Genomic DNA, 14,218 nt, shown 5'->3' on the forward strand with positions numbered 1-14,218 from the left:
AAGAGAAAGACTTGGCATTACATTTATCACATATCACTGCTTTACTTTCAATGTTGATGATAATTATTTATATAGGTGTGTAGTTAGAGATCTCACTGTCATTTGTGCAGTCAGATATCTTTGAAACTCTCACCTTCACTGAACAATTTAATGAATACCAATTAATTTTCCCAGTTTGGTTTAGAGATATTGAAATGAAATTGTGTTAGGAGGAAAGGGCTGTTAGTTTTTTGGTTTCTTTTCCTTGTTTTGTTAGAAATTAAAATCATCTTTTGCTTGCACAGAATTGCAGAACGGTTGAGGTTGAGAGGGACCTTTGGAGATCATCTAGTCCAATCCCCTGCTCAAAGGGTCACCTAGAGTGGGTTGCTCAGAACCATGTCCAGATGGGTTTTGAATATCTCCAGAAAGGGAGACTCCACTACCTCTCTGGGCAACCTGTCCCAGTGCTCTCTCACCCTCGTAGTAAAGAGGTTTTTCCTCATGTTCAGATGGAACTTCCTGTGCTTCAGTTTGTGCCCGTTGCCTCTCATCCTGTCACTGGGCACCACGGAGAAGAGTCTGGCCCCATCCTCTTGACACCCTCCCTTCAGATACTTGTACACATTGATGAGATCACCTCTCAGTCTTCTCTTCTCCAGGCTGAACAGCTCTCTCAGCCCTTCCTGATAGGAGAGATGCTCCAGTCCCCTAATCATCTTTGCAGCCCTCCGCTGGACTCTCTGCAGTAGCGCCATGTCTCTCTTGTACTGGGGAGCCCAGCACTGGACACAGGACTCCAGGTGAGGCCTCCCCAGGGCTGAGGAGAGGGGCAGGATCACCTCCCTCCACCTGCTGGTAAAGTTGAACCCTCTGAGATCTGCCATCCAGCCAGTTCTCAATCCACCTCACTGTCCATTCATCCAGCCCACACTTCCAGAGCCTGCCTATAAGGATGTTATGGCAGATAGTGTTAAAAACCTTGCTGAAGTCAAGGTAGACAACATCCACTGCTCTCCCCTCATCTACCCAGCCAGTTATTCCATCACAGAAGACTGTCATGATTTCCCCTTCGTGAATCCCTGCTGACTACTCCTGATCACCTTCTTGCCCTTCAGACAAGGATTTCTTTACAGTGGGTGAATAGAATTTTTATTTTAGTTCTGTAGCAAGCAATGGAATACTTTCATTCTGCTGCTCGAGGTGAATTTAGATTTTTTTTTTTCCATAACTCGGACCTTGGAAGCTAATACAGCCTCAATGTGTCTGACAGTGAAAAGGGAATTCACCCACAGATTATATTTAGAGCTAGTAACAAATGGTTTTTAGGCTTTCTGTCATCGACACTTGCTAGGGTAGAATAACTCCCATTCTTTTCACATGGCACAGTCTCTCAAGTTTCACCGTCCTCTTAAGTTAGACTGGGACAATGTCCCAGCCTGACCAGCTCCAATGATTCTTAATATTGCCTTTATTGGAAGAATAATTGCAATAGAAGAAGATCTGATATATTTCCAGAAAGAAAAAATTAGTATCGGAGAAGCAAATCAATATACAAACATCTTACCAATCTTTGTGGTTGCAGACTCTAAAAATATGTAATTAGAAATCTGAAAGACAAGAAATTGAAAAAGTCTCCCTCTCAAAGCTGTAACTTCTTAAAATTATGTATCTCAGGAGCCTGACTTGCAACTCTCAAATGCCTAGAGATGATGTTACTGCAGCAAGTTTTGATCTCAGAGCCCACCGAATGTCCTCTGGAAGACGCAGGGAAAGAGGAGGCTGACGACTGACAAGGAATGTCATCTCCTGTGCATGAACACAGAGGAAGTCTTCTCTTTTGTCAAGAGCAACTGTAATTGGAAGATTTGGAGCTGGATGCGTGTTACCCATAGCAAGAGGAGCAATGACTCTGGCCTCTCCTTTCCCAAGGAGCAGAGGGGTCTCAGGAAATTCCTTTGTATGGAAACGCTGCTGAGTAAAGCTGTATGGCAACACAGTGTTAGTTGCGCTCATGCCACCTCAATTTCCATGATTAAAAGGCTTCATTATGAGCGAAGAATGAAATTTTGACAAAAGTGAAGGCCAAATTGGAAGAAGAAGCAGAAGAATCATACGAAATCTGTTTGATCTTCAAAAGTAAAATTCTGCAAATGTGATCTTTGCTGAAGATGGCCTTATCTGAGCATGGTCCATTTATCAGATATTATAAGATATCTTTATAGCTATCTAGGTATATTTTTATCTCACTTAATCTCAACAAAAGTATGATTTAAAGATGAGCCTAGGAAATATATTGCAGAAATATTATGTAACTGACAAGCAGCAATTTAATTTTACAACAATCAGCAGAGAGCAGTGCCACTTAGCAGCCTAGAGGTGATTGTATTACAATCTTGAAAGCTTTTTATGCAGAAACTTAGCAAATTTCTACCTAGGCTTTTGTAATTCTGTGCCTTTATACCAGTTATAATCTTATGCCTGTTACGATTTTTATATTCATTTGCCTTGGAAATTAAGCAGGTTTAACTGGAAGCATTTTGGCAAATAAAGAAAAGTAAATAGGGGAATTGAATTACATTTCTGTCTCTAGAATTCTTTTTGCATAACGCATATGTTCAAGTTTTCCGCTTATTCATTTAAACGTTATGTTAAACCACTGTAAGAAGGTTTTTTTTAAAAAAACCCTTGGATTTATATTAAGCAGTAAATAAGTAGAATAGATCTCATGTATGCTTAACAGCGCTGCTACTGAGTTCTCCCAATTCCTTAGTGCCTCTACAGCTTGGATGTAGTGAAGCTATTTGAAGTCAAATGAAGAGATGAGGAGTATTATGATAGGTGGAAGAAATAAAAATGTTTAGAAAAAGAGAGAATAGCCAGGGAAATCTTTCTCCCCTCATTCTTGCTTTCTTATAGCAAAGGCAGCTTCAGCTGATCAAATATCCATGTGACTATATATCTTCTTCAAGGTATGTATATCCAGAAAACTATACATTGTCTGAACAAAGTCGTTCAAGGTGAGGACCTGCAGGTTTGATCTTTGCAGGATATTCTATGTGGTACTTAAACCTGGAGTAACCTCATAGCATCTGGCCATAATGACCATAAGTAACAAGCTGCCAAATTAATTTCACTGAGCAGATTAAACATTAAGCACTCCATATGTACTTAAGACCAAATGCAGGTAGTGTTATTATCCATGTCTACTTCTTGGGAGCGAAACTCCCACTTGAATATTCACATATGAGAGTAACGTGACTGCAGCATTCAAGCCTGTGCTGTGAACACACTTGAAATCCAATAATTTCTCATTGTCTTGCTTATCCTTAAAACAGTTTAGTGTATATGGTAATTTGTGGCATCCAGTGCAGGTAAAGATACTAGGTAGAAGGGTATATAAACATACCCCCAGAGAAGTGTCAAGTTATAAATTAAATAAGTGGTATCCCTACTGTAAAATGAAAAGGTTAAGATCCCATTCAAGTGGTGATTGGACTATATAACTCATGCATCTTAATGGGTTAGCTAATATAGACTTAAAGGACTCTGAGTTCAGGTCAGAAGTTCTTTTATGTACATGGCTGTAAGCAATTAACTTTCTAGGAAATGCATACTCTTACAGCTTAATCTCATAGGCAGCAAATGTATGGTTATGGCACATTTACTGTTACTAATGAATGCAGAGTTAGGTTCTTAGGGGACTACCTGCACATAGAAAAGGGATCTTTGTATGAATTAATATCAAGACTGTAGTATTTGCTTTTATATCATGCAGTTAACACTAAATACCTAATATCTTATTAAGCATGAACATTTTTGAGGAATTGAAAGGTGTTTCAGAGCTGCATGTTTCCATGCAATAATAGCAGCCTTTTTATCCGTTTTAATCCCTTTTATTTCATGCACAGAGTTGAATAATATAAATGGAATTATGAAAAAAATGCTTCTAAGCAAAGCTCTTCTGGCAAGTATATGACATAAAAGATGCTAATACACTATTTTCATAAAATCCAAGTTGCATATAGCTGGAACATGGGCAAATGAGGTATTGCTCCATAGATGATTCATTAAACTTATCAATGGTGCTGACATGGTAATAGTTGAAAAATGTAACTATGTATTTCAAAGAGAAATGCGTAACGTTTGGATTAGATGCCTGTTGCCTGATAGTATGTGATCTTAAGTGCAACTAGAGAGATGAAAGCTCTGAACGGAGGAACCGTTAAATCATTTGCCATGTTTTGTGAATTGGTTGGCTCATGTAAAGTCAGGTAACCTTCTTTTTTATCTTAAATGATCTCTGTTACAGGTGGTAATGCTTTATTTTTCTGAAAGTAGCTGTATATAATGTAATTCTGAATGGGACTATGACATGAAATGATAATGATAAGATCAGTGAAATGGTGGTCCAGAGAGAAGGTAAGTCAAGGTCAGTAGCAGTCACCCCCCTGCAGCTGAAAACCTTTTCAGAAATTGAATGGACCAAGGAAGGTGATGAGTCATAAAGCTATAAGAAAAAAAGAAACGTCCTCAAGGATATAGACTTTGCTGCTACAATCTTATCAGTGAAATTTAAGCTGCATTCTGCAGCCTGACCTGGATGTTAGACTGATTTCCACTCTGTTTTCCAACAAAGTGGGCATAAAGACCTTTCAGGTATCTTTTTCATGCATTCATAATGTTAAGTAGACATAAAATAAAAGAAATTTGTCTTTCCCATACAGCTACTTTAACCATAATTCTGCAATTTTGATGTTCCTTCTTTTGTTTTAAGATAAAATTCTCACGGGTATTATTAACCTAGTCATATCCAAAAGTCTGTGATGTGCCAATTTCTGTGGTGACCTGGTCAGAGAAATGTGCTACACATTTCTGTAGTATTTGAGACACTGGCATAGATTAGTATCTGTTATTCTGCAGAAGTCAATGAGTAACTACAAAACATGAAGCTACTTCATTTCCTAGTTGTCTAGCCTTGTAGTCATTTGCTTATTGTTCAAAATATAAGCTATTTTAACCCTCTGAACACCTCCTAATGATAATTTCTTAAATGTTAGTGGGAAGAACTGTATTTTTAAAATTGCTCTGGCGTGGTAAACCATTTATTATCCGTAATAGGCTGGAAATGGCTTTTTTTTAAGCTTAAGTTTAAGTTTAAGTGTGCCTTAAATTATTGAATTTTGCTTTTTAATTGTCACTTAACTATATTTTGAATCTACTGAAATCTTTTACATTGGATTTAAAGGACTTCGTAAAAATCCTACCAAACACAAAAAGTGGTATATATCAGTAATGAAATAGCTGCCAGCTATTAGTGAGAAGAGGGAGCAGCTAATATTTTTTAATGGTTATTATAGCTCAATTGTTATTCAACCAAATTCCCAGCACAAAGAAACCCTCATAGCAACCATATTCTCTAGGAACTACTCTAGAAGGGCAATGGAATCAGAAGCTGTTGAAATGAGTAGCCAAGCAGTACACTGGAAGATGATTTCCATCTACCTCAGACTCCTTGACAGACAATATGAGGACACCATCTCCTTCTAATTCGATTACTGTATGGCAGCATATGTTGACAAATAATCAGGAAGGTAGAAAATTGTTTTGACATTGATGGACATAAAGATGAAAAGCTGTTAGATGGTTTTCTAACTTTAACTTTTTAAGCAAATTTTAAGGCTTGACTTCTCTAGAACTACTCTACTAGATGGGAATGGATTTTCTGAAGCACAGCTTTGACCCTGCAAGAATTAAACTGTACAGAATATCTCTGACATGTTCCTGACAAAGTTAAGTCCAGATATTCTAGGGATGTGGAAAGATGTGTAGCTTCACTTAGTATTTTGTACTTCTTACTGAGACTAAAATAACCAGAATTCTTGTGACTTGTAATATTTTTTTCTTTTTAGCCCTCTTTTTCTATTTGTTCATAGTCTTCTGAAAATTCCTCTGTGGCTGTGGGATTTTTCATACTTAAAAGAGATGGAGATGGCTTATTTTGAAAATGGAAGATTTGACTAGGTCAATAAAAAGAGAATTAACATAAAATATTCTTCAGTGTAAAGTGAGTCTTCTGAGATGGATTAGCATACTCATACAGGCCACAGAAGCAGCCCTCACTGGTGAGTGTGGGAAGCATCTCAAATAATTTGTTGAAAGTGTTTTGAGTTGGCTAGGTTAGAATGATCGGAATCTGCTCTGCCTGGTACTTAGCTACATTTTTTTTCCCTCTAGAATAGCAGTTGTCCAACTAAGGAAACCTACACTGTGAATACATGTGACAATCCTCTGGGCTTAACCTCCCTCAGATTTAGCTATCTAAAATGTAGGTATCTAAAATGAGCTAATTGTCTGTGTTCCTTACTTAATCAAGGGAAAGATGTATGCTCTTCCAGAAGGCAGTTTATCTGATCTACTTGAGGAGCCTAGATGGGTGATTTAGATTGGATACCATTTAGACATCTGAGTTAGACAAAGTAAATTCCACTCTTATTTGTATAATGGCAAAAGGAGAGGGAGGACACAAAGCCCAAGCCCTTAGCACTGTTAGGTTTGGTGGAAGCCGAAATTCTCCCCACTTAAGGAGGTATCCTAACTTGTGCTCCAGGTGTCTCCCTTGAACATAATCCATACAGCAACATAATTCCAGGTTTTGCAATTCACAAACATCAAACTGTTGGTAGGGATTTACATTCCTAGAGAATGGCGACCCTTTTATTTAATCTTTAATTGTTTTATAAACAAAACAAAACTCCTGCAGAGTCATAGTACGCGGTACTTCATGGTGCAGAGTCATAGTACGCGGTACTTCATGGTGCACAGGCAATAATGGATTATAAAAAAATGGCAAGTATCTGTGAGTATTATAAGGCTGACTTCTGTAAACGTGAGAAGCTTAACTGTTTTCGCAGCTCTGTTTGAAGAAGATTTAGTTCTCACTTGTTAGGCTTCAGAGAAAAGGATGTCTGTGGCCAGACAGCCTGTCCATCTTGCATGTGCATAGGAGTGGTACAGAGTACAGGGACACTCACACTTATCTAGCAATACAGAAGGAGTCTTAGTTATCTAAAAATTTGCTATTGACTTCTTTTTCATGATTTTGTGATGAATTGTCAGGGTCCAGTACTCTCTGACCAAGTTCTTGTAGATATTCCATGCATATGGAGAGTGTAATTTTTAATATAAAAGTCTATTTTTGAGGGAATTTGATGTTACATGGGATTTTGATTTAGCAGAGTGATTCAGTAATATACTGAAATCACAATTCAAGTGTATCACAACACAGGTGTATACACTTAACAAAATCTAGCTGGACAGTTGAATCACAATACCAATGTGATGGTCATTACTGGGCTCAAATATGCTCACCATCATGACACTGGGCATCCCCAGTCGCTGGCAAAGAATACCTGGGTTGGTGCCAGCTCATGCCTGTTGCTCTCTTTGAAATTCTTTTGTTATTGTTGAGTTTTTATATTTTCTGTTGGGCTGAGCCACGTATACACTTCCCCCATGCTGGTCTGGCTAATATCTGGGAGACCTTCTTCTGAACAACTCAAGAAGAAACATTTATATCAGGTCCAACTAATGGATATGCCTGCTTATCTAACACATAGGTTACCCTCCGCCCCGCTTTGTGTTGAGATAAAGTCAGTTCTCTGTGTGACAGCAAGGATTAACGAGCCATGTGCTACACTGTTCTAGAGCTTCAAGGGGCACCTGGCCCTCTGAGCCTTCTCCCATTGTAGGAGTTACTGGTCGGTCACATGAACATCACTTATAAAATCTCAGGTGGAAAATTCCATATATTTATTTGTGTTCAGGTAGCTGTAGGTACAAAATACAGGTTCTGGAACCCTCTCCCTCCCCTATACTGGATTCAGTGACTGTTACCCCACAGATAACTACACTTACCTCTGTTTACTTTCCAACAATATTTTCTTTTCCTAAATCATAATTTATGGAAAAAACGATTAGCCTTAGGCCAAAAATAAGCACAGAAGTAACAGAGAAAGAAGTGACCCGCAGCTTACATAGCATGGATCCAGAATTCCTAGAGCAGCTGAACTCTTCTGTGGAGAAATATATGGTTATCTCTTTCTCAATGTGCTTTTGACTATGGCAACGTGAACATAATTCACTTTGAAATATGAAGTTTAACTAAACACACAGAAAGACTCATACCACCCCTACCTATCTTATTTTGGACAGCATATGAGCACACAACTTGAACACTAAATTTTTACAAGTGACATTTTCTTACAAGTCAGTTTTCCTTAAGTCCTGGGCTGAATTCTTAAGATGGCATAGATCCACCCAACTAAACAAAAACTTCTGTTGAGCTTGACAAAAGTGAGAAATGTAGCACAACACCTTTAGATTGTTTTTAAAGCATTTGAAATCACACTATACTAACAAATAAATAGTCATTGCAGGGTAGTCATGGACATTATTTATATTGGTTGAGGTCTTATCTATTTAGGGCCCTAGAAGGAAGAGGGGTCCAAGAAAGCTGGTTAATATTCAAGCATCACCTCCTCCAGGCTCCAGATCGGTGCATGCCTCTGAGTAAGAAGTCGAGCAAAGCGAGCAGGAGACCTGCCTGGATGAGCAAGGAACTCCTGGCAAAACTCCAACAGAAGAAGGAAGTACACAGAATGTGGCAAAGGGGACAGGCCACTTGGGAGGAACACAGGGACGTTGTCAGAGTGTGCAGGGATGCAACAAGGAAGGCTAAGGCCCAGTTGGAATTGAATCTGGCAAGGGATGTCAAGGACAACAAGAAGGGCTTCTTCCAATACATCAAGAGCAGAAGGAAGACTAGGGAAAATGTGGGCCCACTGCTGAGTGGGGGCGGGTGCCCTGGTGACAAAGGATACAGAGAAGGCAGGGTTGCTGAATGCCGCCTTTGCTTCAGTCTTTCCTGCTAAGGCCAGCCCTCAGGAATTCCCAACCGTGGGGACAAGAGAGGAAGGCTGGAGAAAGGAAGACTCTCCCTTGGTCGAGGAGGACCAGGTTAGAGATCATTTGGCCAAACTGGACATCCATAAATCCATGGGCCCTGACGGGATGCACTCACGAGCGCTGAGGGAGCTGGAGGATGTTATCGCTAGGCCGCTCTCCATCCTCTTGGAAAGGTCCTGGAGATCAGGAGAGGTGCCTGAGGACTGGAGGAAAGCCAGCGTCACCCCAGTCTTCCAAAAGGGCAAGAAGGAGGAGCCAGGAAACTACAGGCTTGTCAGCCTCACCTCCATCCCTGGAAAGGTGATGGGACAGCTCCTCCTGGAGGTCCTCACTAAGCATGTGGAGGACAAGACGGTGATCAGGAGTAGTCAGCATGGATCCACCAAAGGGAAATCATGCTCGACCAATCTGATAGCCTCCTATGATGGAATGACTGGCTGGGTAGATGAGGGCAGAGCAGTGGATGGTGTCTACCTGGACTTCAGCGAGGCGTGTGACGCTGCCTGCCATCGCATCCTCCTAGGTAAGCTCAGGAAGTGAGGGTTGGATGAGTGGAGACTGAGGTGGATTGAGAACTGGCCGGATGGCCGAGCTCAGAGGGCTGTGGTCAGTGGCGCAGAGTCTAAGGTGGAGGCCTGTAGCTAGCGGTGTCCCGCAGGGGTCAGTCCTGGGTCCAGTCTTGTTCAATGTATTCCTCAATGACCTGGAGGAAGGCACAGAGTGCACCCTCAGCAAGTTTGCTGATTATACGAAACTGGGAGGAGTGGCTGACACACCTGAGGGCTGTGCTGCCATTCCGAGGGACCTGGAGAGGCTGGAGAGCTGGGCGGAGAGGAACCTCCTGAAGTTCAACAAAGGCAAGTGCAAGGTCCTGCCCCTGGGGAACAATAACCCCATGCCCCAGAACAGGCTGGGGGTTGACCTGCTGGAAAGCAGCTCTGCCGAGAAGGACCCGGGAGTGCTGGTGGACAACAAGTTAAACCATGAGCCAGCAATGCTCTCTTGTGGCCAAGAAGGCCAATGGGATCCTGGGTTGCCTTAGGCAGAGTGTTGCCAGCAGGTGGAGGGAGGTGATCCTGCCCCTCTCCTCAGCCCTGGGGAGGCCTCACCTGGAGTCCTGTGTCCAGTGCTGGGCTCCCCAGTACAAGAGAGACATGGCGCTACTGCAGAGAGTCCAGCGGAGGGCTGCAAAGATGATTAGGAGAGTGGAGCATCTCTTATGCAATGGGCACAAACTGAAATACAGGAAGTTCCATCTGAATATGAGAAAAAACTTCTTTACTGTGTGGGTGAGTGAGCAGTGGAACCGGTTTCCCAGAAAGGTTGTGGAGTTTCCTTCTCTGGAGGTTTTCAAAACATGCTTGGATGTGATCCTGTGCAATGTGCTCTAGGTGACCCTATTAGAGCAGAGGAACTGTATTAGATGATCTCCCAACGTGCCTTCCAACCTCAGCCATTCTGTCATTTTGTGATTCTGCGATTTTATAAACAGTGGGAAAACTTGTAGTGTAAGCAACAACCAAACTGAGCAAGAATAGAACCCTAATAAAGGAATTTTAATGAAATATTTATGGAGATGGAAAAGCATTAATTAAAGTTTTCTCCAGTTACATATGACGCACAAGAACTCAGTACATCATGAAACAGCATGTTATTAACCAGTGCAAAATAGCATGGCATACATGTCACAGTGGTTCCAAAAAGAATGTGAAGCATACAAACAAAAGCATAATCACCTTGCTTCCCTTTTTAATTTAATTTGGTTGACTTAAAAGCTTCAGCACTTAGAAATGAATACATTGATTGCGATCTTCACTTTGAGAGGAATGGATTAAGTTAATTTCCCTTCACACTTCCATTAAAATCGTTGTCATGAGAAGAAATCAGTTCTGTGCCATTTTCAGTCTGCCTCATTCTTTCTAGAAATATTGGGACTTTCAAATTTTAAAACCTTGGGGAATCTCTGAAGGACAACAGTTTGTTTTTTTTGAAGGGGAATGCTTGTAAAACTATTGAGTGAGATATCGTTTCTCAGTCAGTTCCAAACTGCAAAGGGCCAAGCTTTTACTCACAAAATTTCTTGAACTAGGATTTAGCTCAGCAGCCCATGGTAAGGTATATTTCCATTTAATCAATAAGTGCAGCTGTTCTTTTTCATTTGCATTTCCTGCTACATAAAGTATATACTTTACTCCTTCAGACATGGATTTTTAAAATCTGCTTTTGGAGCCTATAGCACTAGATCATTGCCACCAATGCAAAAGGCCTATCCTTTTGCAAAGTAACAAAAATATTCTAGCATACTGCCTACAGTTTCATTTCCAGTTGGTTTCTGGGTGCCTTTAAAGGTGTTGCTTTTCATCTGTAAAGTACTAAATGTTTTACGCCTTAATTATTGTTTTGGTTTCCATGCAACATTCATCAGCAGAGATTATCTTAAGTTCTTGACATAAAGGGAAAATGCTTCATTTGAGGCCCTTGCCATCCCTTCTCTCTCTCTCTCTCATTCTCTGTCACACACACACACACACACACACACACACACACACACACATACACACACGTACACACGCACACACACGCACAAGCTTTGGAAGGAGAAGGCAGCCAATTAATCTTCCTCCATGAGAGGGATGCAATCTACAATTAATTTTTCTGCTTTGATAATTAGACTATGGATGTGTTAAATATCAGAGTAAATTACAAAGCCTGTCAATTTTTCTAGGCTGAGAAAAGGGAGTTCAATGTTATAAAATAAGAATTAACATTAGTGAAATACTCTGGGCAGCTCAGGCCTCTGTATTTTTCCTTATTTGAACTTAGAATCACTGAACTTAGAACTGCTGAAATTTCATTTAATATATTCTATAGCTGTATTCTATAGCTGTATATCCTAGAGAAATCACTGATTTAAAGCTTCTGCAAAGTAAGTAGTGACTGAGACACTGAATCACCGATCTCAAAAAAAATAGCCCTAAATACAACTACTTTAACAGTAATTTTGCTTGGATAATGACTGCTCAAAGTTAGATGCCAAATCCTCTACTTCTATACCAATTCTACAATAACATGACTTCAAATAAAGAGTTTTCACTGAGATCCCCTCCCCCCCATAGAAGAGAGAACCAGGAACCAACTCACAAATGGCCAAATATAGGGAATTCTTCCATCATCTAATCAACAGGAGAATTTTTTAAAATTTTCTTAGCCGCAAATATAGTTACCTTGCCTTTTGATTTAAAGACAGAAAGATACTTACCAAAAAAAAAAAAAAAATCAAAAGCCAACTCCTTTTTAGACACTTTAGGAGTGACATTCTATACAAAAAGAGTGTGTACTCCCATTGCTACAACTTCGACTTGATTTAGTCCAGGCTTTGGGACCTCTTAATTAGACATGCTTTAGCTTTGAAATAGCTGTGCAACTTATTTTTATATAACGAATGTCCTTCTGTTGCTATAGAAACCAGATGTTTGATAATTAAACTTGCACTGCAAATAGCGGTGTGCTGTCATGTGAATGACTACACTTTACAAGTATTTATCCAGCCAAATTGTTTGGTTTCTTGGCCATTAAAAAACTGGAAATGAATTAGGTAAAATAACGGCCTGTAAAATTAACTTAAAAAAAATCACTTTTCTAGAGTATTTTAAATAATAGTAGAAATGTAAGAAATGGTAGAAAACCTTTTTGGATTTTACAGATATTCTGCAGGTCAGAAGCTATCATTTCCATCCTTTTTTCAGTTCCATTCATGTATCATCTTCCATTCGCAAAAAAAAAAAAAAAAAAAAAAACAGCACGAACAACAGAAGATGAAACATAAAAGTCTGCTGTGGCTAAAAAGACAGTCTTCAATCTCATTCTAACCAATGTGGGCCTCATTCAAAGCTCAGAAAATGTTTTTAACTTAAAGAGATAATATGAAAAAAAAAATTATGTGCTGACCAACCCTAGAGAATTTTCCCTTCTGTTCCCCATGACTGTCTTTCACATGTTTCAGGGCACATGATTTAAAAGGGCACCATGTGTGGCTCAGTTACCTAAATAAAGCAGAGATAGCGGGAAGACTGACAAAGAGGTGGGCCCTGAAATAAGAACATGGAAAACTGGAAAGAAAGACTCTAGGGATCAGTGAGCACAATGATGAGTCTCTATTAAGGGAGGACAACTAGCATACTCTTCCTGAGGCCAGTGTAAGAAACAGGCAGAACCATCCCTTGTTCCCTTAACAGGAGTAAAACAAGAAACAGAAGAGGAACTGATGGAGTATATCTGCCCACACATTTCTGCGCCTCAAAAAGCACAGCTCAGAGGATGATATAAGGACTTGGAATTTGGGCTTAGTTTTACCCTCAACAAGGACTAAAGTTCTGAGGTTAAGGAGACTGTCTGTAAGTAACAAAAGTAATATAGCTCCACATCTCACAACATGATTTAAAAACATGAATAGCAGAATCTATGCAGTAAGATATTACAATAACCTTTGATAATATTGCTTTTCCATTGAAAATAAGTAAGATTAAATTCAGTTTCACTTTTTACTAATCAGTAAAATTCAAATCAATATTTCTTCTCTTACACTGTTCACAAAAATAGTTGGTTTCTAGAGTAATAGCCTTGCTTGATCAGTACAGTCAGAGCTTTGCCTCATCACCCAAAGGAAGTAGCAATTACCCTGCAGTAAAAAAAGCTTGGCTGAATGCCGTTCGTTGAGCATTGTCAATATTGAAGACCTTGATGAGTACTGATTTCCAATTGTATTACTAGGGAATGACATCTTCAGCTATCCAGCTCTACTGATATGCACCAATACCTCTTGATCTCAGGAAGCATCTACAGCTTTCAGTCTCAGAGTTTACTCTTGGTAGGCTTTGACGACTATTGACATTGATGCTTCTCGATATCAACAGATATCAATGCCTATCAATTTCCATACTTATCAGTAGGGATTGTTATCAATAGGGATCAATACCTATTGATATCATCTTTATTGATAGGCATCAATATCTCTCGATCTCAAGAGGCACTTATAGTTTTTCCTCTTGGACGAATTTTGCTCTCCATAGACCCCAATGACTATTAACATAGACCATTCTTAATACTGAGAGGCTTCGATGAGCACCAATTTTGAGACATAATGTTTGGGTATTACATCTATAGATATCCAGGCCTATTGATAGGCATCAATACCTTCTGATCTCAACAGGCATCTAGAACTTTTGCTTTCAGAATGCTTTTTTCTTTGGTACACAAAGATGACTATAAACAG

The 14,218-nt window shown here is 39.8% G+C and overlaps 1 pseudogene; it reads right to left on the reverse strand.

Annotated features, from left to right (window-relative positions):
* Positions 1-356: 356 nt before the first annotated feature.
* Positions 357-1,041, reverse strand: LOC138066140 (uncharacterized; annotated as a pseudogene).
* Positions 1,042-14,218: the final 13,177 nt, after the last annotated feature.

Source organism: Struthio camelus, chromosome 2 (genome assembly GCF_040807025.1).
Source record: "Struthio camelus isolate bStrCam1 chromosome 2, bStrCam1.hap1, whole genome shotgun sequence".
NCBI lineage: Eukaryota > Metazoa > Chordata > Aves > Struthioniformes > Struthionidae > Struthio > Struthio camelus.